Source organism: Triturus cristatus, chromosome 7 (assembly GCF_964204655.1).
Source record: "Triturus cristatus chromosome 7, aTriCri1.1, whole genome shotgun sequence".
NCBI classification, from domain to species: Eukaryota; Metazoa; Chordata; class Amphibia; order Caudata; family Salamandridae; genus Triturus; species Triturus cristatus.
The window spans coordinates 819903425-819926897 of record NC_140590.1 but is presented as its reverse complement, the minus strand read 5'-3'; the positions used below and the strand labels follow the sequence as shown (position 1 = coordinate 819926897).

The 23473-nt window shown below is 46.7% G+C and overlaps 1 protein-coding gene across 5 annotated transcripts in view; it reads right to left on the bottom strand.

Moving 5' to 3' along the window:
• The window catches only part of CAMK2A (calcium/calmodulin dependent protein kinase II alpha), a 614478-nt gene that overhangs the window by 40353 nt on the left and 550652 nt on the right, over positions 1-23473 (bottom strand). The window lies entirely within an intron of this gene.

Below are 23473 nucleotides of genomic sequence, written 5' to 3'. Positions count from 1 at the left end.
GCAATGGCAGATCCACTTACCCGGAGGCAGCCACTCAAGGCAAGACAATGTCACTCACTGACTGACTAAAAGAAAGGGAGATCGACTCAATCTAATCGTGGCTGCCCAGCGAAGCAATGGATTATCTCTCGACATGCACACACTGGAAGGCTTCATAGCAACAACTCAATATCCAGATTGAACATAGCAGAGCATGCATTGTCTTCTTCTCCAATCATTTGAGGCTTCAAATCAAATATTATCCATGAATAAGGATCTTGAAAACTCAACCCATGAGCTTCCACCATGAGAAGCTCCTAGTGCTGGGATAGTGGAGGATCCAACGGTATCCTGATCCGATAGCTATTATTGAGGTAGATCCAGGATAACCAAGCATAAGAAGTGTATACATATTCAGCTCTTCGGGCATGTTGGAGCTGAACAGTAAGGGTTTGATTCACAAAGGTCCTTCGCCCTCCCTGGTGGAGGCCCCGCAGTCATGGGGGAGTCCCCACACTTGCTGCAGAATCTCCGCAATGGGAATCCTCATTGTGGAGATTCTGCCCTGACTTTGTGGACTATCCCCATGACTGTGGGGCCTCCACCCTGAGTGCAGAAGCCCTTTGTGACTCTCGCCCTGTGTGTTTATAGTTACCCAACTACATGGTACACACTTAACAACCTCAAAACAATGAAAAGCTGCATGTAACTACCAGCTTTTGAACCTGTGACAATGAGACCACCACAGATTTCTGGAGTGAATGCTTTAGATCACTGAGCCCCCCAGACCCAGCTCCAAGGTGGCACTGGGATCTGGTATAGCCCCAGTGAAATGTGCCGACTGGCGTCATACAAATTGCTGACAAAGGAACACGTCCGTTTGGAATGCTTTCCATTCATAACAGCAACATGCAGAGGGTGTGGAAGGTCTGTTTATTTTCCATTCCAGCTGTACCTAGCATACATGCCTTACTTAAGAAGCCTGAAGCATGCAAACAAGTGTTGCTGAAATGCTTGAAATAATCTCAGGCACTGGTAATTACTCGGGGTAGCATCAGAGTTCATTGTAATTTTGCCCACCACGTCACCTCAGTCTGGATCAGTCATGTGGAAATCAGTCTTGACACTGCTTTAATAGAAACAGTCCAGCCCGAACTGCCAGGCCATGTCCTCCCTGACCGACTTGTGCCCTGAACTGAGGTGGCATGGTGGGGAAAAATAATTTAGCTGGGAGACGGCCCAGCAAAGTTACTAGTGGCTCAGATAGATTCAAGCATTCCGCCCATCACTTTTTTGTTTACTTCAATGCAATGCCCTAAGTGTGACAGGTATGCCCAGATGGGGTCTCGTGCTCATTGTGCCACTGGAATAAAGCGACACCCGACTGAAGAGCCCCATCTTGGACAAAACTGGTCTTGAGTTGCTTATGTTCCAGTTTAGAAATGTCCTGGCTTGGCAGTTTGGGCTGGACTGGTTTTATTGGAGTAAGACCAAGGCTAATTTGAATATGGCTGGGTCTAATTTGAAGTGGCACGGTTAGCAAAAAAACATGGACTGGGATGCGGCCCAGAGTAATTACCATTGGCTGAGATCAATTCAATCATTTCACCCATCACTTTTATGTTTACTTCAGTGTAATGTCCTAAATGTAATGGGTAAGCCAGATGTTGCTCTCACGCTTACTGTGCCACTGGATCCAAGCTGCACCCTACTGAAGAGCCCCAACTAGGATGAAAGTGGCCTTTGGTTACTTGTGTCCTGTTAAAAGAGGACCTGGCTTGGCAGTTCTTGCTGAACTGTTTCTATTGCAGCAGGACCAAGGCTGATTCTCATATAGTTGGGTCTACACGGAGGTGGTGTGGTGGGCAAGAAGAAAATTGGACTGGGATGCGGTCCAGAGTTATTACCAGTGGCTGAGAACAATTAATGAATTTCACCCATCACTTTTTTGTTTACTACGCTTAGAAAGACATCACAGTTCCCTGGGTTTGAGTCTCATTCTGGTTGGGCACTAGCTGAAGCCTTACATCTTAATGCCAACCATGGAGGAAATGAAAGCACTAAGCAAGCTGGAACTTTGCAAATGCCTAAGATATAAGCTACTATTTAAAGACCATGGAATAAACCTCTAAGTCTCAGAACAAACATACAGAAAACAAATAAGACAGATAAGAAGAAAACTCCACGCCAAAGAATGGCGACTACTTTCATAGCAAAACATATGACTGAGACAAGCCAGAGCAGTGGCTCAGCAAATTAAAGACTCACTGCTAACATAGGCTGTGCCCTAGAGAGTTTGCTCCAAAATGAGAAATTACAGGGGGAATCAGTAATTCTTGTCCCGATTCCTCTGGTCATTCCTCCTTTCAGCGGGACTTCACCCTGACACTCCGTATGCTTTTAGCAGGAGCAGTCATGTATGAAATTCTGAAGAGGTATCATGGCTCTTGTGATCCAAATTCGGCTTGTAGCTGCCAGGGGCCATGTAATGAGGCCTTTAGTGGCGGCACACTGGTTTCTTTGGAAAGCAGCAGCATCTTCTCTCGCTTTTTGTCGCTTTGCTGAAATCTTTTGTTGTGTCACTTTCATGCTCATCATTCCCAATCTTTATCTGTCCCCCCTCCTCCTGCTCTTCCTCTCTTTATGATCATTCTTCTCCTTCCCTGCTTCCCCGAGAGATTCTATGGCTTCGCCTCCACATAACGCCAGAACTGCATTAGTTTCTCACATCGAAGAGTAGAGTAATTACATCTCTGTAGATATGACTCATTCAATTTATCATTGCTCCGGCTGTAAATACTGCACTACCCTATCTTCTAGCCCTTGTAAGTGAAAGCTTTTGAGAAGCACACCAATTAGGTACAAAAGCACCTCCTGCGTTCTTGTGGTTAGCTTAATAATCATATTTGAGAAACTAACAACACGTAGCACGATTTGTATTAAGTTAATTACTACATGCACAACCAAGATAGAGTCCGCATTATACACTATGCAGGTTTGTCTCACGGACCCAATCTGATATCGCAAAAGAAGTATTGGTTGGGCATTATGTTTATGTGATAATTCAGACGGGTGTGCTCTCTTTGAATTGAACTGCAGTGTCCATGGTTTGCCTGAAGAGGAAGGAAGTCAGTTTTTATGGAAACCTGCCTCTGTCAGAGCTACCCTGTAACTACATGACACTAACAGAAATAAGCTTGAATGCCTGTAGGATAGGGCCATTGAATAGAGAACATTTGTGAAATTTCTTGAAAAATGTCTGAGGAGTTTTAGGCTTCTATGAAGAATCCTTCCAACCTTTGGGTACAGGGGTGAATAATTGATTGAAGTTACTGAACAGCAGGGCTAGGGGTAAATAAGGAAGACTCTTGAAGGATTGTTTGATTTGATTGACAAAAGGCACAGATTGCAGGGATGGGAATGCCGCATGTATGGTAAATTGATGTGCACCTCTGCATTAAGTTACCCGACTGTAAGTGAATCTGGTAGCCTGACTTTCTTTTAGCCCAGCACGCACAAAACCCTGCATGCACACTGAGGCCTCTGCCTGAAATTGACCATGAGCCTGACTCTGCGGTCATGTAGGGTACGAAAGCAAACTCTAGTTGATACAATCCATTAATCGTTCTTCCACATATACAGTTGGTGGTGGCAGCATGATAGTGGCGTTACAAAACCTCAAGGGGCCCCCTGCAAGGTAAGGTGAGGGGTCCTTTACCCATTCCCTAACTGATGTGCTGCTTCTGAGCGTTTTATTTATTAGTTTCCAGCTGGTCAACCCAAGGAGGCCCCCTTTGAGGAGAACGGTGGGCAGGGGCTGCAGGGGTCTCCGTTACGTCCCTGCAGTATACCGCTTTTGAAACTATAGTGTTTGGATAAGTCTTTTTACTTGTTCCAAGTAAGAACAGGGCTCGAGTCGGGGTACCACGCGGGTGGACGGCGTCCCCCCACTTATTTTACCAGGTTTTAACGGGTGGATGCCGTCCCCCCTGCCCAAAAGCTGGACTTAACTCTTTGGCATCATTGCGGGGCCCGTTGCCAAGAACAGCACAAACATGCCCAACAATGTAATGCCGGACGATTTGTTTTCGCCAGTCGTGAAAGCAAACTCTGTCACCAAAGAAGCCGTTCCACAAACGGCAAGATCTCCTGACATACTGCAGAGCTCGAACGAGCAGCTACACGAAGAAGTATTGGGCCTGACATCTGAGAGACACTCCCACTGCGGGGGGATTAAACGCAGCCTCCGCGAGGTAGGGTGCAGACCACCTTTCATCTAAAGGCATATGAATACCCATGAGATTCCTGTTGTGACGTCACTTCCGGTGACAGCGTCCCCCCACTTCTCGTCACTTCCGGTGACAGCGTCCCCCCAAGATGCTCCACTGATGATGGGGGTACTCCACAGAGTGCTAAAATATCTTCTGTGATCTAGGGCTAGTGTCACCAAAAGCCATTTCCAGAGGAGAAGGGACATTGTCTGGAGCCTGTCCATCTTGCTGGAGAAGGTGTGTGACTGCCTGAGACCAGGGGTGTGCCTGCCTGCTGAGAAGAGGCAAGAGAGTGAACTGTCCTCTGGAGTTATCTGCCCAAGGAGGAAATGCCCATCTGCTGAGTTCAGAGACAGTAGTTACCCAAAAGTGACAGATTATCTGGAGCCATTCTGCATGAATCTGAGGGTCTCCCAACATCTCTGCGTGACTAGAGACCAAGTCTGTACACCCAACTATCGAGCAATGCACCTACTCCAGTGACTGCCACATAGGAGGGGAGGGGGCTTCTGATGACTTTGTCTTCGCCACACTCAAGGACCAGGCTTTCATGTCAAGGGACCAGAGGAAGGGAACTCCCCGTGGCAAGTTCTGGAGCTACATGTCTGGAGTCACTTCAAGCCAATGCAGTCTTTGGTGACCTCGAGCAGCGAATGTCTGCCCCATGTGGACACACCCACTTGGAAATTCCTAGTGCACACCATATCCATGTAAATACCAATGTCTGTGAGACATTGAATATTCAGTAAGTTAGTTAAACAGAATTTGGTGTTTTTCTTAAGATAGTAGCAACCCGCATGCAAGACCTGAAAAGTCAAAGGTTGCGGACTGACCTACAGGTCACAGAATACTGGAAAACTGCTTCACTTCATCATAGTAGTGAGCCTGCACTTAATTCTAAAACGTTCTGTACAGTCAGCCCCATATACCTTTAGTGTGAATCCTGGTAGTCTTACCTTTTCTCTATGTACCGGTTTACGATTTGGTGTGATTAAAGTACTTCTTTTTTCGTAAACCAAAAACCACTGTGTTGGAAAGTGGATTACTGGTATGGGCAAATGTAGGTCTGCCCCTGGCAATAAGGCCACTAACACAGTATAGGGCTCAGAATAGGTCTTAGAAAATTATTTCTATGCTCAATCCGTGGTAACGTGGCTGCGAGCATGCAGGCTTAACTTCAAAGAGGAAGTATGACGTTACAACGCATGCTGTTACAACGCATGCTGTTACAACGAAAGTTTTACAACGCGAGTGCATTGACAATGCAGGACATTACAACGCAAGTCTTTACATCGACTTGCACTAGATGGCGTGCTAACATTAAAAAAGTGTAATTTACTATTCCAACTCCAGTCCACGTAACAGTAGGGAAGGTGTTGGGATAGTAAACTACACTATTTTTAATGTTAGCACGCCATCTAGTGCAAGTCGATGTAAAGACTTGCGTTGTAATGTCCTGCGTTGTCAATGCACTCGCGTTGTAACAGTTTCGTTGTAATGGTAGTCCGTTGTAAAAGTTGCGTTGTAAAGGTTGTTCTCCCTTCAAAGACAGGTATTTAAAAACACCAATTCAGTACATAATTAAGACACAACACAAAATAAAAATCCAACACCAATTTATAAAAATAGGTAATATTTTTATCTTTTAAATGACACCAAAACGAACAAAATCCACTGTAGGGAACCAGGGATATGACTTTTTAAAGATTAGTCACTTTCTAGTGCTTAGAAGCCAAGAGTGCCCCTTTCAGTCATTTCGTTTTCTCTGACAGGGACACACCTTTAGAAATTGTTCTGGAGAATATCTCACCACTGTGTTGTGCAGCCTTCTCCAGCAGGCTGGGTCCAGTTAGAACTCCTTCCTAAAGTTCTGCTTGCGGGTCCCAAAGTATCCAACACACAATCCAAGGTTCTGGAATCTCCAAGAGGGTCCTTGAAAGTGTGAAACTTCAATTCCGCAATCCACTTGAACAAAACCCTTACAAATCCACTGGTACTCCAGGCTGGAAATTCTTTGGGGATGTCCAGGTGAGCTCTGTTAACCTGTAGCTTGCAGGGAGTCCACTCTTTAGTTCTTTTCCAGCAAGGTAGTTCACAGAGCTGTTGTTTCAGATGGTGCAGTCTTCAGAGGGCAGGCCTTAGGAATTGCACGTCAAAATTCTCAGCATGGCAACGTCTTGCTTTCTTAAGTTTCAAGCAGCAGCTCTGGAGGGCTCTGCCCCTTTCAGATACTTATTCCTAGTTCTCTGGGTCAAGCAGGAGGTCACTTCTGACCAATAGTAGCAGGGTATCCAATATATGACCACTTCCTGTGGAGTGTGGCATTGTTTTGTCCCAGAGTGCATCAAATCTTCCAAATCCTTAATGGCTGATTTTCCAATAAGGAGGTAAGAGCTGGCTAATTTACTTAGACTCTCCCCTCTGCATCTGCTCATACCTTCCTTAATCCTACCATCTGCCTAAGGTGGGAAGTTCAGAGTTGTAAATGACAATGGTCTCTACTCTCCTCTTTGAAGAACATAGTTTACGACTCCTCCCCCTGGCCTAGCATTCCTATGGAACAGCACACTGCCCTGCCAGCAGAGCTGGTTAACCCCAAGGGCTCTTTAATACCTCTTCAAGGCAGCCTGGCTAATCCACTTAACTCTGACCAATCAGGGCAGACCACTGGAAGGCTGAATTTGGACTTACAAACAAGAAAGTCTTATAACTTCTTGTATGCACACTTTAGGAGAAATTCAACAATATGATATTGTTGGATTTATTAATACCATTCTTGGAAGTCTTTGAATGGCATTTCTAGCCCTCTACTATAAAGAGGTATTAATCAATAACTTCCTACCATGTTAACCTGGGCCATTTTTCCAGCACTAGGACTTACAAAAATATATTTTAGAAGTACTTTTCTTATATCTACAGGACCACCATCCCATGTGCAACTAGGGGAGATTTTAGGGGCTCTGAATCTGTAGAAATATTGCAGATCCTCCCTCCACAGTGCCCCTAGCATCAACGTTGAATTTGAGCAGCACTTAACCACAATGATGGGGAGTGAAATGTGACATTTCACTTTACCTAGGCATATAAAAACTCATTTTATAAGGGTGTACCTTATAAATAACTGACCCCCCACCCCTGGGATACCTAGGGGAAACCCTGGGGGACCCTAATATGCCACAACATTGTAGGTTATCCATATTTAAGTGCCCCAAACACCAAAGTCGAGTTTGGGCACAATTTACTTTTTAAAAGCAGTCCTGGCACCAAGGGCTGTTTTTAAACTGGCCTCAGGCTTCAGAAGTGTACACATGCAAGTGCAGAATAAGGCTGCTGACCTCTAAACCGCCATGCCCCAGGGTACTGGGGACTTCTAGGTAGTTTCAATCCCCTGCACTATTATATACTAGGGGCCTATAGGGTAGATCATGCCAATCACAGGGGTACCCTAGTGTATGTACGTGTTTTAACTGTATTCTACTGTGTCTCTTTAAGCATAGCACTGACCCTGGGCCTGGTTAGGCAGAGCCCAGGGTGAATCAGAGTCAGTCAGCAAAACGTTGAGGGGTGCCCAGGGCACAGGATGACTTTCCAACATAGCCTCCCCCAAACGAAAGGTGATGGGTTACTAACCTACACCCTGGTAGTCCTCATCAGCTAAGTGGAAAAACCTGGAAAGTCCATCTGCATTTGCATGGGCAACCCCAGGTCTGTGTTCCACTGTAAAGTCCATCCCCTGTAGGGAAATGCACCACCGTAACAGATTGGGGTTCTCCCCTCTCATCTGCATGAGCCGTCTGAGAGGCCTGTGGTCAGTTTGAACACGAAAGTGAGTCCCAAACAAATATGGTCTCAACTTTTTCAGGAACCAAACCACAGCAAAAGCCTCTCTCTCAATGGCCCTCCACCTCTGCTCTCTGGGAAGAAGTCTCCTGCTAATAAAGGCAACTGGTTGATCAAGGCCCCCTTCATTTAGCTGTGACAATATTGCCCCAATCCCTTGCTCTGAAGCATCTGTCTGAACCACAAATTCATTTGTGTATTCAGGGGCCAGTAACACTGGTGCTGAACACATGGCAGCTTTCAGAGTGTCAAAAGCCTTCTGACACTCTGGGGTCGAAATCACCTTCTTGGAACTCTTTTAGAAGTGAGTTCTGTTAGGGGCCCCACAATGGTCCCATACTTTTGAACAAACCACACTAGAGTACCCTGACAGTCCAAGGAATGTCCTGACCTGAGTCTGGGTAACAGGAGTTGTCCAATCCAAAATAGTTTGAATTTTCGCTTGGAGAGGCTGTACATTGCCCCCACCTACCGGGTGGTCCAGGTACACTACAGAACTCTGCCCTATTTGGCACTTGCTTGCCTTAATAGTCAAGCCTGCCTGCTGCATGGCCCGAAGCACTTCCCTTAGGTGGCTCAAGTGATCCCCCCAGGTAGAACTGTATACAGCTATATCATCCAGGTAAGCTGCACTGAACTGTTCCAACCCAGACAAGACCCTGTTCACCAACCTTTGGAAGGTAGCAGGTACATTCTTTAATCCAAAGGGCATTACCTTGAACTGATAATGTCCCTTTGGAGTGGAGAATGCTGACCTCTCCTTTGCTCCATCAGTGAGGACAATCTACCAGTAACCTGAAGTCAGATCAAAAGTACTCAGGTACTTAGCAGCCCCTAACCTATCAATGAGCTCATCAGCTCTAGGTATAGGGTGAGCGTCAGTCTTTGCGACTGCATTCAATCCTCTGTAGTCCACACAGAACCTTAACTCCTTGGGTCCCCCCTGAGGATTAGGTTTAGGTACCAGCACCACTGGACTGGCCCGTGGATTCTCAGACGGTTCAATTACCCCCAATTCCAGCATCTTAGCAACCTCAGCTTTAATACTGGCTCTGACATCGTTAGACAACCTGTACAGTTTATTTTTGACAGGTAGGCTGTCACCAGTGTCCATGTGGTGCACACACCACTCAGTGATGCCTGGGGTCAAAGAGAACAGGCCAGCAAACGGCTCCAGCACTTGCTTACAGCCTCTGTGCTGCTGGTCTGTCAACTTGGGAGAGAGCACAACTCCCTCCACTGACCCATCTTGCACCTTAGTGGAGAGGAGGTCGGGCACAGGTCAGTTTCCTCCTCCACACCTTCAATAGTGACCAGTAACATGGTCATGTCTGCCCCTGTCATGGTGAGGTTTCAATCTATTCACATGCAGGACCCTATGAGGGTTCCTCTGGGTGCCAAGGTCAACCAAGTAGGTAACCTCATCCTTCTTTTCTAAGATTGGATAGGGCCCACTCCACTTGTCATGGAGAGCCCTGGGAGCTACAGGCTCCAACACCCACACCAATTGTCCTGGAGAATACTCAAGCCTAGTAGCCTTTTGATCATACCAGTGCTTTATGAGCTCCTGGCTGGCCTCCAGTTTCCTGTTTGCCTTGTACATGTACTCCGCCATTCTAGATCTCAGGCCTAGCACATAGTCAAGCACATTGTCCTTGGCTTCTTTAAGAGGCTTCTCTAAAGACTATCCTAGCAGGCTCAATGCCCCCCTTACAGGGTGTCCAAACAACAACTCAAAGGGACTGAAACCAATGCCTTTCTGTGGCACCTCCATGTAGGCAAACAGCAAGCATGGGAGGAGAACATCCCATCTCCTTCTGAGTTTCTCTGACAACCCATTTATCATGTACTCCAGGGTTTTGTTGAATCTCTCAACAAGACCATTTGCTTGTGGGTGATAGGGGGTGGTGAACTTGTAGTTGACACCACACTCATCCCACATAGCAGTGAGATAGCTGGACAGGACGTTTATGCCCCTATCTGACACCACCTCTTTTGGAAAACCCACTCTGGTGATCAAACCAAGCCGTGCTCTAGCCACCGCAGAAGCATCAATGGTTATAAGAGGTATGGCTTCAGGGTACCTAGTAGCATGGTCAACTACCACTAAGATATACCTATTCCCTGATGCAGTAGGTGGGTCCAGGAGCCCAACAATGTCCATCTCCACCCTTTCAAAAGGAACCCCAATCACTGGCAGTGGTATTAGGGGAGCCTTTGTCTTGCCCCCTGCCTTGCCACTGGCCTGACAGGTGACACAGGAGCTGTAAAACTCCTTTACCTTTTCAGATGTATGGGGCCAGTAGAAATGGTTCACCAACCGGTTCCATGTCTTTGTCTGTCCCAAATGTCCTGCCAAGCGGATATGATGCAAGGTCAGGATGAACTCTCTGTACTTCTGGGGCACCACCAACCTCGTGGTGGCCACCTTCTTGAGGTTTCTGGCCTCAGTATAAAGCAGTCCATCTACCAAGTAGAGTTTGTGAAACTCACTGTCATCCCCCTCCTCTTGCTTTGAAGCAATCCGCCTCAAGCCCTCAAGGGTGGGACAGTCATGCTGTCCCTTACTGAACTCCTCTCTGGAGGGTCCACCTGCTCCTGTCAGTTCTGCCAAGTCTGACAGCTTTGGCAGGGATGGAGTCCCTCCCTCAGAGGCCAGATCCTCCCCATCAGGGTTAGATTCTTCCTGCACCTCTGGAGTTCCCTGGGCTGGCTCACCAGGTCCAGTGTCCTTGTCCTTGGATGCTTGGCCCTTTGTTCCAGGGTCCAAGTGTCCAGCCCCTCCATTCTGGCTAGTCTGTGACCTAGTCACAGCACATACCCACCCCGGGAGCTCCAATATTTTCATATGGAGTCCTCTCTCCACCTCTGACCACACAGATGCTTCAAGATCATTGCCCAATAAACACTGGACTGGGAGCACCCTTGACACAGCTAACTTCATAGGGCCTGTCACACCTCCCCATTCCAAATCCACTACAGCCATAGGATGGAGTTTGGTAGTGCTCTCTGCATACGTCACCTGGTGAAACTCACCAGGTAGCAACCCCCCTGGAGGCACCAACTCATCAAGGACCATAGTTACACTAGCCCCTGTGTCTCTGATAGCCTCAACCTCAGTCCCATTCACTTTAGGCCTCTGCCTGTACTTGTCCATGTTTGGAGGTAAGGCGGCAAGGGTTGCAATATTCCCCCCACCCAGGGACACTAAGGTTGCTTCTGCCACCTGACTATCCCTCTCTGGGACAGTACTCTCCACCCCTACACTCACTGGCAATCCCTATGGATGGCCCCTTAGGGGAAAGCTTCTTGGCGCAGAGAGCATCTCCCTGTTTGTGACCTGGCTGGTTACAGTCAAAGCACTTACCCACTTTTGAGAGATCAAAGAACCTACCATTCTTCCCCTGATTCTACCTCCCTTTGAAGTTGGGTTGGCTCGGGGGCCCCCTTCCTTGTGCAGGTTTTTGTGGGTCTTTGGAGGACTCCTTCTGGTTTTGACCTACTTTTCCGTTGGTTTTTGCCTGAGGAGGGGCCTGTCCTTTCTTCTGGCCAGCTCTCTGGTGTCTGTCAGCTTAGAGTCCACTAGATACTGGTGTAACTTCTCTTCTGCACAATGAGTCAAAATATGTTCTTTACAAAACAGATTATACAATCCCTCATTTGTGTCTACAGTGTTGCCAACAATCCAGCTTTCCAGTGCCTTCACTGAAACGTCCACAAAGTCTACCCAAGACTTTGAACTTAATTTCTGGGTGCCTCTAAACTTCACCCTGTACTGCTCTGGAGTCAGACCAAATCATTTGACTAAGCATGCCTTCATCTGCTGGTATGATTCTGCATCCTCTCCCTTCAGGGTCAGGAGCCTATTCCTCCCAGCTACTGGAATCAACTCCCACAGCAGTGCACCCCAATACTTAGAGTGGACCCTACTCATTCTAAGGGCTCTCTCAAAATCTGCTAGCCACTTGTCAATGTCATCCCCCTCAGTGTACTTGGGTACTATACCCTTGGGAAGATTGTGATCAAGACCACCACCCCTGGACATTTCGAAATCTTCATCATTTTCACTGCCACCATTCCTTGTCAATGCCTCCTCCCTTTCCCATCTCTTCTCAGCCAATTCCAGTTTCCTCTGCTCCAAACCTATCAAAGCTAATTGAGCCTTAATCTGTCTCTCTGCAAGGGACAGTGGGGGTTCTGAAGTAAGGGACCCTTCCCCCCTCCCACCACCTGGAATCATATGGCTAACAATAGAAAAAATGGAAGAGGCATCATCCTCACTTCCCTCTGGGGTGAGGTTGGGGGGCTCACCCTCCATCCCCCCTTGAGTCTCATCAGCTACCCCAGCCCAGGCCGTTAGGGACTTAAGCAACGCTGTCTTCGTAATCTTGTTGGAAGCAGGCAGCCCCCTACGCCTACACTGTACCCTAAGATCACCCACTGCGACAGTTTAGCCAAGTCCATCTCCATGGTTCCCTAGTTTTGGGTCACAATAACTAGGCACAACAGACTTAGAAAAATTTGGAAATATCAAAACAATGGATTAAAAACTGTTTAGTCCAAATTCCAAAAATCAAACTCAAAAGTTTTGTTCTAAGGCAATTTAGAGGATTTTTACAATCTTTATTGACTTTACTGAAAGTTGTACGCTTTAAATGCAAGTTCTCATCCACACCGCTGAGCACCAAATGTTGGAAAGTGGATTATTGGTAGGGACAAATGTAGGTCTGCCCCTGGCAACAAGGCCACTAACACAGTATAGGGCCCAGAATAGGTCTTAGAAAATTATTCCTATGCTCAACCATTGGTAACGTGGCTGTGAGCAGGCAGGCTTAACTTCAAAGACAGGTCTGTAAAGCATATGAAAACACAAATTCAGTAAATAATTAAGACACAACACAAAATAAAAATCCAACACCAATTTATAAAAATAGGTAATATTTTTATCTTTTAAATGACACCAAAACGAGAAAAAAATTCAAGGTAGGGAACTAGAGAGATGAATTTTTAAAGATTAGTCACTTTCTAGTGCTTAGAAGCCAACAGTGCCCCTTTCACTCATTTCGTTTTCTCTGACAGGGACACACCTTTAGAAATTGTTCTGGAAAATTTCTCACCACTTCGGGGCAGCCTTCTCCAGCAGGCTGGGTCCAGTTAGAACTCCTTCCTGAAGTTCTGCTTGCGGGTCCAAAAGTATCCAACACACAATCCAAGGTTCTGGAATCTCCAAGAGGGTCCTTGAAAGTGTGAAACTTCAATTCCGCAACCCACTTGAACAAAACCCTTACAAATCCACTGGTACTCCAGGCTGGAAATTCTTTGGGGGGATGTCCAGGTGAGCTCTGTTAACCTGTAGCTTGCAGGGAGTCCACTCTTTAGTTCTTTTACAGCAAGGTAGTCCACAGGGCTGTAGTTTTAGATGGTACAATCTTCAGAGGGCAGGCCTTAGAAATTGCACTTCAAAATTCTCAGCATGGCAACGTCTTGCTTTCTTAAGTTTCACGCAGAAGATCTGGAGGGCTCTGCCCCTCTCAGATACTTATTCCTAGTTTTCTGGGTCAAGCAGGAGGTCACTTCTGACCAATGGGAGCAGGGTAACTCCTCCAATATATGACCACATCCTGTGGAGTGTGGCATTGTTTTGTCCCAGAGTGCATCAAATCTTCCAAATCCATAATGGCTGATTTTCCAATAAGGAGGTAAGAGCTGGCTAAACACACCCCTAGGATGGCTAATTTACTTAGACTCACCCCTCTGCATCTGCTCATACCTTCCTTAATCCTACCATCTGCCTAAAGTGGGAAGTTCAGAGTTGTAAATGACAATGGTCTCTACTCTCCTCTTTGAAGAACATAGTTTACGACTCCTCCCCCTGGCCTGGCATTCCTATAGAACAGCACACTGCCCTGCCAGCAGTGCTGGTTAACCCCAAGGGCTCTTTATCACCTCTTCAAGGCAGCCTGGCTAATCCACTTAACTCTGACCAATCAGGGCAGACCACTGGAATGCTGAATTTGGACTCACAAACAAGAAAGTCTTATAACTTCTTGTATGTACACTTTAGGAGAAATTCAACAATATATGACGCTATTTTGAAGCGGACCTACCTGGCAGATGCTGCGGAATCTTCACGGGACGCCCACGCTGTGTGTCTCCCTCGCCGCCACTCACCTTCGTTGGCCGCAGCTGGGGGAGACCACAGTTCCCATCATCCTCTGCTCCCGGCTTCCGCATCCCGCCTCACTTCCTGCTACCAGTGCGCCCGGAGGCGCTACTTAAACGACAGGCTCCCTCGGTGGAGCGGGGGCCATATCCTGACGCTATTTTGAAGCGGACCTACCTGGCAGACGCTGCGGAATCTTCACGGGACGCCCACGCTGTGTGTCTCCCTCGCCGCCACTCACCTTTGTTGGCCGCAGCTGGGGGAGACCACAGTTCCCATCATCCTCTGCTCCCGGCTTCCGCATCCCGCCTCACTTCCTGCGACCAGTGCGCCCGGAGGTGCTACTTAAACGACAGGCTCCCTCGGTGGAGCGGGGGCCATATCCTGACGCTATTTTGAAGCGGACCTACCTGGCAGACGCTGCGGAATCTTCACGGGACGCCCATGCTGTGTGTCTCCCTCGCCGCCACTCACCTTCGTTGGCCGCAGCTGGGGGAGACCACAGTTCCCATCATCCTCTGCTCCCGGCTTCCGCATCCCGCCTCACTTCCTGCTACCAGTGCGCCCGGAGGCGCTACTTAAACGACAGGCTCCCTCGGTGGAGCGGGGGCCATATCCTGACGCTATTTTGAAGCGGGCCTACCTGGCAGACGCTGCGGAATCTTCACGGGACGCCCACGCTGTGTGTCTCCCTCGCCGCCACTCACCTTCGTTGGCCGCAGCTGGGGGAGACCACAGTTCCCATCATCCTCTGCTCCCGGCTTCCGCATCCCGCCTCACTTCCTGCTACCAGTGCGCCCGGAGGGGCTACTTAAACGACAGGCTCCCTCGGTGGAGCGGGGGCCATATCCTGACGCTATTTTGAAGCGGACCTACCTGGCAGATGCTGCGGAATCTTCACGGGACGCCCACGCTGTGTGTCTCCCTCGCCGCCACTCACCTTCGTTGGCCGCAGCTGGGGGAGACCACAGTTCCCATCATCCTCTGCTCCCGGCTTCCGCATCCCGCCTCACTTCCTGCTACCAGTGCGCCCGGAGGCGCTACTTAAACGACAGGCTCCCTCGGTGGAGCGGGGGCCAGATCCTGACGCTATTTTGAAGCGGACCTACCTGGCAGACGCTGCGGAATCTTCACGGGACGCCCATGCTGTGTGTCTCCCTCGCCGCCACTCACCTTCGTTGGCCGCAGCTGGGGGAGACCACAGTTCCCATCATCCTCTGCTCCCGGCTTCCGCATCCCGCCTCACTTCCTGCTACCAGTGCGCCCGGAGGCGCTACTTAAACGACAAGCTCCCTCGGTGGAGCGGGGGCCATATCCTGACGCTATTTTGAAGCGGACCTACCTGGCAGACGCTGCGGAATCTTCACAGGACACCCACGCTGTGTGTCTCCCTCGCCGCCACTCACCTTCGTTGGCCGCAGCTGGGGGAGACCACAGTTCCCATCATCCTCTGCTCCCGGCTTCCGCATCCCGCCTCACTTCCTGCTACCAGTGCGCCCGGAGGCGCTACTTAAACGACAGGCTCCCTCCGCGTCGCGGGACGCGCGCGGGCGGCGCCGGGCCAAGCCCGGGCAAAGGGCGGGCCCTCTGTGGCCCTCAGTGGATCCCCAGTGGTCGGGCGGGCCACCCCTCTTTCGCCTGTAGGCTGTTCAGGTAAATATATTCAACATTGGGAAGCGTATGATTATGACCGCATCTGTAGACCCTGCTGTCCCTATTGAGCTGCCCACATCGTTTGATACATTACTGACCAATGCTCTCACCATGGTAACCAACGAGATTGCTGACACCGAAAGAAGATTGTCCGTTGGACTACCTACTATTACTTCCCTATGTTCCCAAGTCCCAAAGGCTCCATCTAATTCGGGTCTCCCACTTTCCCCCACAGTAATGGTTATTAAACCCACAGTTCAAGCAGAGACAATAACCCCTATGATTAGAGCTACTAGTTTGGCGACTACTCTTGTCACTAACTGTTTAGTGGAACCCGAAACAGATAAAACGCCATGTACTAATAAAACATCAAGGGAAAAACGCAAGAGAGGCCCCGTGAAAAGTACCATAAACAAAAGGAAGCAACCAAGCCGTTGTAGAAACCAACCTACTCCACAGAGCATGTGGAATAAAGATAAAGACTGCGAAATAGTCACACCAATTGTCACTGAGGATTCTTCGTCTCCACTATTATCATTGGACGACGGCATTGAGAGACTCCCTGCTTATACTTGTAGACCACAGTTTTCAGCTCTGGACAAAGGCACCTGTGGGGACCTCATTTTGCAACCTGAGGGTACTGATAACTCTATCAGTACGCAGACTGAGTTTCTCGATAGAAATATCCAACCTAAACTAAATGGCAATTTGATTGAAACTATCGTAGACACCATTTTTAAACAAGTTGAAGTTCAAATAGCTAAACAATTTAATACTATTTTTAAGAGACTAGATAAAATCGAAAACCTTGTAAAAAAAGAGGAAATTAAAAGGAAAGGTAATATTAGCATAGATGCCCTTCGGGGCGAGAAATTCATGAATGAGCTAGAATTATTATGTAATGGCCTGAGGGAGGGGGGTTTGGCTGTCACCGCTGATCCTGGCCATAGTAACATCAAAGGCCCTACCATCGCTAAAACTGTTTCTTCATATAGCAGCCTAGCCAACACCCCACCAGTAAAGACTACCGGCTCAATTCGTGACACCTCTGATGTAGTAGGAACAGCAACGGGCAGAACTGTAAGTTCAAATGTTAAGGCGACCACTACCCCACTAGCTACCTCACTAGTTAGGACAGGCAATACTTTGGATGGCATAAGCAATAAAGGAGGCGTATCTGTAAGAAATAGACCCACTAATAATCTAGGGCCGCCACTCCACTTACCCCCAGAAGCCTGCCCATATGTTTTAGTTTTAGCAGGCGTCCCTGCCCTTAAAGGAGGCCAAAGTGAGTCATGGGCACAATTACACAATCAATGTATTGATTGGCTGACTAAACACAAAGGGGAAGATGGGACATTTCGAATGAGGTTATATCAACCCGTCGGGTGAGCTGGGTGGGCCCACAATATAAAAATATTAGTGGAGACTGTATAGTTATTAATTTTAGACATCCGAACTCTGTAAGATTTTTTATGGATACACAGAACACACACGCCAGTCTGTCCACTGCAATAACCCTTCTCCCATTGGGTTATTTCTATAGACCCCCTCATAGACTACCTCAAATGGTTCCTACCACCTTTCCTTTATCTAATAGATTTTCCGCCCTATCCGATTTAGGAAGCCTAGATTGACCACCACCAACATTTCCTAACATATCTGTTGAGGTTACTAGCACAGTCCCCCTGGAAATGGCAAATTCTATATGTATTCCCATACCATGCCCAGGTACACCAGTACCCCCACATGTAGTATGCCCCGACTCTCCCATTGCCCTTCCTTTTTACCCCACTATCCCACCGATTGACACTTTAAGTGTCATTAGTTGGAATATTGCTGGGCTTCTAGGCAAGATGAAAATCAAAGAATGGGTCACATGGATAAGTAATTTTGATGTAGTAATGCTGCAGGAAACATGGTGTACATGTGCTCAATCATTGGAGGGCTTTTTCTGTCATAATTTTATTGTACCATGTCCTGCTATGGGGCGACCTAGTGGTGGTCTATCTATCTGGGCAAAAATTTCCAAGGACGTGAAAATCGAACCACTACATGTGGTTAGTAAACATCTGATAGCTGTGAAATACGTTGCAAGGTTAAAGATTTGTTTTATACATTTTTATAATAATGATTTCGTCAACCATCCTAACCCCACTTTTTTAGAATTGTTTAAATTTATTGATGAAGTTGCGAATGGAGAAAAGTATGGCCAATTTGATGGTATTTGTGTAGGCGGAGATTTTAACGCTCATATTCATTCTATATCCCCGCCTTGCAGACGAGGATCTGAACTATTGGACTTATTATATAGTAGGGATCTAGATGACGTAATGGGCTACAGTGGAATTGCCGAGGAAAAGGCACCGGCTCCCACTTATATTGGCCGTGGTAGTTCTACAACTATTGACTATATGTTTACCTCCTCTCTCCTTAGCGGAGTGTTATTCAAATCTGAGGTTGTCAGTAGTTCATATAGCGATCATTTGCCAATAGTAATCCATCTTAAATCCATTAAAAGACCTACAGGCCCACATGAGGTTGGAGCCTCAAATATTACTCTATCTACAGACAGGCTTAGGATTATATGGAGAGGGATCGACAACAAAGAGATTCTAGCTAATGTGATTAGAAATAACCCTCTATTGATCTCTAACTGCTTAACATTCGGTGGCCCTGACATAATCAAGTCTTTCTGTGATTTATGTGCAGTTATAAAAAGGGCAATTTCCAAACCCCTAAAAGAACATAATATAAATAATTATAGATGGTTTGATACCAATTGTTCGAGGGCCAATCGAGAACTTAGAAAGGCCCTGGAAACCAAACCCCGAGATGTGTCCCTTGTCAGATCATTACGTCTTAAATATAAGCATGCACTAAAAGCTAGATCTGAGGAGCTGTTAATAAGCCATTGGGACAATCTGACCAAAACTGCTGCCCTAAAAGACTCGACAGGGTTCTGGAGAGAAGTAAAGAACCTAAGAGCCCTGGGCAGTAATATTGCCCCGATAAACTGCAATATCACAGGTGACTCATGGGTCACTCATTTCTCTAAGCTTTACGCTGCAGTTGGAGACCCAACTGAGGATATTTTCCCTGATAGTACCATAGTCATAACACTGGAAGAGGTGGAGGAAGCTATTACCAATAGTGCTGGTAACAAGGCTCCTGGCCCGGACGGTTTGTCCATCGACCAGATAAAATCGAATATTTGTTTTTGGGCCCCCTTACTCTGCAATCTCTTTAACAACTTGAGTAAGAAATCCATCCCCTCGACATGGTCTAGTAGCACTATCGTACTTATTTTTAAAAAGGGAAATAGAATGGACCCGGGGTGTTATCGACCAATATCTTTGATCGATAACACCCTGAAGGTCCTTGGAAGGGTTTTATTTAACAAGATTAGCTCCTGGGCAGACGAGAATTCTATTATCCATCGTTGCCAGCTGGGTTTTAGGAGTAAACTTGGTACGGTGGAACAATGTTTGAACCTCAATCTCCTAATGGCCAAGTATACAAGAGCCAAACAATCCCCCTTATATTTTGGTTTTATGGATTTAAGCTCAGCATTTGATTTTGTAAACCGTTCCCGCTTATGGTCCATCCTTTTAAATTATGGTCTGGATGAAGCCTTAGTCCACTTTTTGGCCAACCTCCCTCGCAATTTGAAAGCCCGAGTACAAATAAACAATGAAGGCGAGGTTTCAAACGATATTTTAATTGGCAAGGGGGTGAGACCGGGCTGCGTCTTGGCCCCCTTGCTTTTTATATTATATATTAATGAATTGACTAATTCTCTATGCAATCTGACAAAGGATGTCCCCATCATTAACAAGAAACCCATCCCGGCGTTACTCTACGCAGATGATGCGGTCCTTATGGGCCGCACCCCGAATGCTCTGTGTATTTTAATTTCGGGATTTGTTAATTATATGTCTGATTTAGGGTTGTGCACTAACTTTAGTAAATCTTTTATAATGACCTGCGGCCCTAAAAATTATAAAATCTCTAAGATTGCGATAGGACAACACATTTTAAAAAGCACTTGCACTTTCCCTTATTTGGGCCTGCTATTCTCTAATAGCGGTTCATGGCAACCGCACGTCGCAATGGGGAGGAATAAACTCTCCAAATCCATTAATTCTGTTACCTCTCTTCATCAACCCCGTCAGGCTGATGTTGTTCCCAGTTTATTACAAATCTATTGGACGCAATGCCTCCCAACTGGAACGTATGGAGCAGAAGTCTGGGGGTTCTCGAACTGCTCAGAACTACAGAGAGAAGAGAATAGATTCTGTCGGAAGATCCTGGGGGGAGTTATTAGTGCATCGACCTTCGTTTGTCACAATGAATTAAAACTGCATTATATTGAGGATTTTATAAGAGCAAGACCTGCACTATTTTGGTTAAGGATTTGGCAAAACCCAGCAGCTTCCCTTTCACGTGAGATCATTATGGATTGTTTGAAAAGTGAGAATTCGAGTTTAATCCCATGGATAAAAGCGGTAGAAAGGAGCCTTGTGAGTGTCAATTATGGTCATCTCTTTACAGACCCCGACCAGATTGACCGCTCCCATAAAAACCTGGTGAGAAGGGCACTCTATCAATATTTTTATAACGAGAGGGAAAGAGTGGACTCACTGAAACAATCCACAATAAACTACCTAATGATCCGGGAACCACATATTGAATCTCCGATGTTACCCCAGCCCTATTTATGCAAAAAATTGGGCAGGTGGAATAGGATTTTATTATTTAGATTCAGGGACAGGAGCATTGTAAATCTTATCTGCTTTCCACTGGGCTATGCTAAAAACCTGGAAAAATTACATTGCCCTTGTGATCTTGGTGGTACCCAGAGTATGCTCCACTTTATTTTTGGCTGTGGTTTTTACAGGAAATATACAAAGCATAACCTAATCCCTTATTGCAGGAAATATGATTTGATTGACCACAACCATGCTTTTAGACACTTTTTAATACTAGGATCAGATGAATTAATTTTTAGAGTTATTGGCTTCCTCAACGCAATTGTACGTTCACGCAGGTCTTTGAAAATTGAGTAATTTTGTTTATATATGCATTTTGCACTTTAAGCTTAATTTGCACAAACTTAATGCATCGCATTTGTTTACACATGCATTCTGCACTTTAAAGCCTAACTTGCACAAATTTAACGCATCGCATTTGCATTGCTTCTATAAAGTCAGTGGTTACATCTCTGTATACCCTTATATATTGTATGTATGGTGGCTTTATGCATAGTCTAGTAAGAAAGTATAACTGTATTTTAATTGTTGCTTTTGTAAGTTATATTTAAAATGCTATTTATTACAAATTGTGGCCCGAAATTGTAGTATCAAATTGTGTATTTTAATCCAGTTTTGTGCTTTTATGGATGGTTTTGAAATCCGAATAAAGTCTATTTGAATTGAATTGAATTGATATTGTTGGATTTATTAATACCATTCTTGGAAGTCTTTGAATGGCATTTCTAGCCCTCTCCTATCAAGAGTTATTAATCAATAACCATGTTAACCTATGTAACAGGGGATTTGCAATGAGAAAAATGTCCTGGGCCATTTTTCCACCACCAGGAGTTACAAAAACATATTTTATAAGTACTTGTCTTATATATACAGGACCCCCACCCCATGTGCAACTACGGGAGACTTTAGGGGTTATGAATCTGTACAAATATTGCAGATCCTCCCTCCACAGTGCTCCTAGCATCAAAGTCGAATTTGAGCAGCACTTTACCACAATGAGGGGAGTGAAATGTGAAATTTCACTTTACCCAGGCATATAAAAACTCATTTTATAAGGGTGTACCTTACAAAATACCTGATCCTTCACCCCTGGGATACCTAGGGGAGACCCTGGGGGACCCTAATATGCCAAAACATTGTAGGGTATCCATTTTTAAGTGTCGAATTTGAGCACAATTTACTTTTAAAAGCAGTCCTGGCACCCAGGGCTGTTTTTAAACTGACCTCAGGCTTCAGCAGTGCATACTTGCAAGTGCAGAAAAAGGTTGATGGCCTCTAAACTGCCATGCCCCAGGGTACTAGGGACTTCTAGGTAGTTTCAATTCGCCTGCTCTATTATATACTAGGGGCATATAGGGTAGGTCATGCCAATCACAGGGGTAACCCACCATATCATTGTGTACCCTAGTGAATGTAGGTGTTTTAACTGTATTCTAATGTGTCTCTTTCAGCATAGTACTGACCCTGGGTCTGGGTCAGTCGGAGTCAGGTACCACCAGTATCAGTGAGCAACATGTTGGGGGGTGCCCAGGGCACAGGATGACTTTGCAAGACACTGGATTGGGCATTCACTTATTGTGCTCTATTGTTTAATTTTTGAGTTCTCAGTCTCTACCCCCCAACAGTGTTTCCTTGTGATGCCCTGGACTCTTACCCTGAAAGTCAACTGCAGGGGTGGTGGTTCTGGCCCAGTTTGCAGCACCATATAGAGAGAATACAGCCCTGTGTTGGGCATTTGTCAGACAGGCATCCAGAGGAAAAAGCTGGCTTGTCTCTACATATCATAAAGGAACAGTATCACTCTTCCCAAGCGCTCTGGTGAGAACTGGTGAGCATGAGAGGTTTGGAAAGTCTAATAACTTGTCAGAAATTGTGCTGACTGAGCACCAGGACCGTAGGAGTGATGAGCTGCGAAGGGGTCCTTCCACCCTGACGGCGGCGGTAGGAAGATGTTTGCCAAATATGTATTGGGCCCCAGCAGTCAGAGGTTGAGGGTTCACCAATAGTATCTCTGACCCATAGGCTCACAGGTTCTGAAGCTCAGTGGTAAACCAACCACTCTAGAAACACCTGTCAAATGAGGACAAATGAGTCATCTTCTGAAGAAGGCGTGGGTGGCTGTGCTGCCATACACAGCCCTTAAAATGGCATGAGGCTTGAATCAACGCACAGTGTGGGCCGTGGCACGCAACAATCAATCAATCAGGGGTTTGTAAAGCATGCTACTCACCCATGAGGGTCTCAAGGTGCTGGGAGGGGGTTTGCGGCTCCGGATCAGTCGAAGAGCCAGGTCTTGAGGTCCATCCTGAAGGTGTGCAGGGTCGGGGAGCATCTGATGTTCACAGGGAGCTCGTTCCAGGTTTTGGCTGCGATGTAGGAGAAAGCTTTCCCACCAGTTCTGTTCCTGTGGATGTGGGGGACCTCTGCCAGGGCGAGGTCGGTGGAGCGGAATTTCCTCTTGGGTACGTGGAAGGATACTCGGTTGTTGAGGTATTTGGGTCCAATGTTGTTGAGGGAAGGAGTTTGAAGGTGACCCTCTTCTCGACGGGGAGCCAGTGGAGGCCTCGCAGGTGTTGGGTCATGTGCTCATGGCGTGGTGTCCCGAGGACGAGTCTGGCTGCGGCGTTCTGAATAGTTTGGAGTTTGTGTAGAAGATTCCTGTTGGTTCCGGCATAGAGGACGTTGCCGTAGTCCAGTCGGCTGGTTATGAGTGTGTGACGGTTCTTCTGCAGTCGGGGGGGGGGGTCCATTTGAAGGTCTTATGGAGGATGCGAAGGCAGTTGAAACTAGTGGAA